This window comes from Chionomys nivalis, chromosome X (assembly GCF_950005125.1).
Source record: "Chionomys nivalis chromosome X, mChiNiv1.1, whole genome shotgun sequence".
NCBI lineage: Eukaryota > Metazoa > Chordata > Mammalia > Rodentia > Cricetidae > Chionomys > Chionomys nivalis.
The window spans coordinates 2,539,628-2,543,498 of record NC_080112.1 but is presented as its reverse complement, the minus strand read 5'-3'; the positions used below and the strand labels follow the sequence as shown (position 1 = coordinate 2,543,498).

Sequence of the window (3,871 nt, the reverse complement as noted above, 5' to 3'; positions counted from 1 at the left end):
TGTCCGGCACATAGATGCATGCAAGAAGCAGGGACCAACAGGGCCCATGTATTAGATTCGAGGAGGCTTTCCAGGGCATGTCTCCCCCCATAAGGGCCCTTGTCATCGTGAGGCTTGATTCATGGCCGCAATGCCTTCAGCCGCATTAGGGCTATGGTAGTCAGAAGGGGATGCACCTCCATAGTCTCAGATATCTCAATTCTTGTTCCCGAGTTGGTGTTGCTTTTGGGGAGGCTCAGGAAGGGTGGCCTTGTGGGCAGAGGTGTGTCACTGGAGGTGGGCTTTGAGAGTGTAAAGCAGTGGTTCTCAACCTTCCTAATGCTGCAACCCTTTAATACAGTCCCTCGCGTTGTGGTGACCCCAAGCAAAACATCGTTTTCATTGCTAATGCATAACGCTAATTTTGTTACTGTTATGAACAGAAATGGAAATATCTGCATTTTCCGACGGCCTCGGGGGACCCCTGTGAGAGGATCATTTGACACCCCACCCCCGAGGGTATGCAGCCCTTAGGTTGCAATCCACGGGTTTAAAGACTCTCAAAAGGTGCCATGTCGAGTTTGCTCTCTCTAGTCCTGGCACCAACGTGAATGCCTGAAGGGACTCTGGCTAGCTTGGAATTGGTGTGTATGGCTCTGGCAGGCTTTGCCCTTCTCTCCCATTCCCTCTGCCTTGCTAAAGACGGTTAGATTACATTCCTTAAGCTAGCCACCAAGGTCCGTTCCCTCATGTGGTCACTTCCTCTTCCTGAGGTTGACTACCAAAGTCCAGCAATCCGAAGCCCCCTTAAGCTTCACCTAATGAACATGGCCAAGTAAACTTAAACACCTCATCTCAACACACGCATAAGAGAGAATCCGGTATAAGTCAGGGTTGTCTAGGTGAATAGAACCAATAGAGAAATGTACACACACAGACACACACACACACACACACAGAGACACACACAGAGACACAGATACACACACACAGACACACACACACACACACATTCACGGGGTGGCTGGAATTCTTTGAATGCCTTACCCAATTGGGTGCTGGATTGTCCACAAATGGCTTTCTGCATGCCAGACAGTGGGATGATTCAGTAGCAGCTAAACTGACAAGCTGGAAGCCTCGGCTCAAGGAGAACAAATGATGTAGCTGCAATCCAGGCCTGGAAGCTCCCTGGACTGTAGCTGCTGGGCATCTCCATTAGATGGCTGGAGGCTCTGGAGTCTTGTGGCCATGAGTGATGGTGACGGTACTACATGCTCTAGCTCAGGAAGGATGGAGCTAGGCTGCCCTGGCAGGCTTTCTCTTCTTTAATTCTGCCTGGGCTCCCAGACTACTGCATGGAAAATCCACACCCAGGGAGAGACCTTCCCCTGTTACTCTCCTGGAAATCCGTTCTCTCTGACAATGATGCTGGAACAGACACACCAGAAGTGAGCTTCCCTAATCTTACCCTAGGCATCTGTCAGTCCAGCCACGCTGACAACATAGACCAACAAAGACACGCTGCCTTATAGTTAGAGGAGACATTTATAAGCTCAAGGAAGTATCCTGGGTGGCCATCAACACAATACGGCATGAAGAAAATGCTGTGTTACATACAGCATATAGTATCTAACACATACATGACATGACACATTCGCATGAGGGACAACCAAAGGAAAGCCTGTTATCCACAGGCAAATGGATGCCACGGGACATCACATAACAGCAAGAGAGCCACGCCAAGTGTCACATGTTCCCTTTTATCTCATACATGAAAGCCAACCAACCAACCAACCAACCAACCAACCAAACACAATGAAACCCATGGAGCAGAAAGTAGGATAGGCCAGGCTGTGAAGAGGTCTGTGAGATGTAGCATCTGAGAGCAGGGAGAAGGTAGCAGTATGGCGAGGCTGCACATCAGCCATGCACATGTGTACGTGGGACGAAATGGCACCACAGATGTCATTCATTTCTAACACTAATGTTACTGACCATAAAATTAAAGATGGGCAAGGATCATGGCTCAGTGGGTTAAGTTTTCCCATGCAAACATGAGTTCAGATCACCAGCGCCCACGGAAAATCCAGGCACAGCAATACTCTTAAACCCCAGAGCCAGCATGTCTGGCGTGAAGGACAGAGTGCTGGATCCATCCGCAAAGCTCTCTGGCCACTCCGCCTGACAAAATCAGTGAGTTTCATGTCCACTGAGAGACTGTGTCTTAAAAGATAAGGCAAATCTGCAGCCAACTAAGCTGCACGGGAGGTCCCTTTTCTCAGCGGGGCCCGCTGTGCAATGGTTGCCAGCACCTTCTCACTGGGGCCTGGTGTGCAATGGTTGCCAACAGCACACTCGTTTGGAGTGACCTCACCCTGTTGCCTATATGGGCTCCCCGAAGGGACCTTGGAGACAATCTTCTGAAGGCTCTTCGAGCTCTGACCTCAATGTCGCCTCCAATCTAGGCCCCAGACAGGTATACGCTGTGCCCTAGGGAAGCCTCAGGTCACCACGGCCAGGGGTCTCACTGTCCAGGCCATCACGTCCACCTGAATCACGCCTCAGAATAAGGAACGTCGGATGGAGGCCTTACGTAAAGCCAAGTCCAAGCTCTCTGTGCTGCCAGAGGCAAGTGGTGTTATCAAGTCCCTTCCTCCCACTTTCTTGCCCTGGTCCTCCTCACTGAGTTCTTCTTTGTCTGTCTCTCTCTAGACGCACATCTCAAAGAGGTGAGGCTTCACTAAACTGAATGTAGACTGATCTGAAGACACAGTCGCTGAGAAGTGACTCGTTCCTGATGGCCGAGGGGTCTGCTGCATCACCAATCCTGGTCCCATGGGTATTGGCGGGCCCCGCACTCCTGAGGGCTTCTACTGTGGTGCTACCCTTTACCCTACTAAATCATGCTCAGTAATAAATATCACATCCTGTCTGGGAAAAGAGGGGTTACAGACGATATGCAGTGTCAACCTTTGCCCTACACACTCGCACACACGGCAGGGGTGAGGGTGAAACACAAGAGGAGACAGGGAATACTGGGGAGGGAGGGAAGGAGGGAGGGAGGGAGGGAGGGAGGGAGGGAGGGAGGGAGGGAGGGAGGGAGGGAGGGATGTGATAGTAAAGGCAATGGGCTAGTAAGATGACTGAACAGGCATGTTCCACCAGGCCTGATTAGTTGGGTCCAATCTCCAGGTCCGACAACTTCAGGACTCACTCCCAAGGTCTAGCCTCTGTCCTACCTGTGTACATGTGCACGCGTGCACTCACACACACACACACACACACACGTAACATTTTTGTAAAAAAAAAAATCCATCAGGTTGGCCTTCAAAGGAAGACTAGAAAAGAATTCACCATGAAAATTTGGGACAAAGAGTGGTAGGCAGAGCCACATGACGGGAAGGACAGGAGAATGTGATCATCCTTCCTCTCTCCCCTCCCAGAAGGCTTTTGTTCTCCATCATAGATTCATTTCTGTAATCTACACAAAGAATAGGCTTAGCTCACAAACTCCGGGTAAAAGGTCAAGCAATTTCAAGTGTGCTGAACAGGGCTGGAGAGATGGCTCCATGGTTGAGAGCTCCAGCTGTGGTTCCAGAAGACTGGGATTCAGCTAGTCACCGCCCACTTTGGGTAGCTCACAACCCCCTGTAACTCAAGCCCTAGGGGAACTGAGCCTAACGTCTGACCTTCCTGGTACCGACACACACTCGGAATATGCTCACAAAGACTCAACAAGTACACACCCAGGAAAGTAAGTGTCAAATGTACTGAACACAGATTCTCGGGATTCCTTCAAAAGATACAGCACAGGACAAGAGTACGAGAGTACGAGAATGACACAAGAGTCAAACACACACGCACGCACGCACAGGCACACGCAGAACTACGT

The 3,871-nt window shown here is 50.5% G+C and overlaps 1 pseudogene; it reads left to right on the top strand.

Moving 5' to 3' along the window:
• The first annotated feature begins 2,221 nt into the window (after positions 1 to 2,221).
• On the top strand, positions 2,222 to 2,397 carry LOC130868719 (small nucleolar RNA SNORA70; annotated as a pseudogene).
• Positions 2,398 to 3,871: the final 1,474 nt, after the last annotated feature.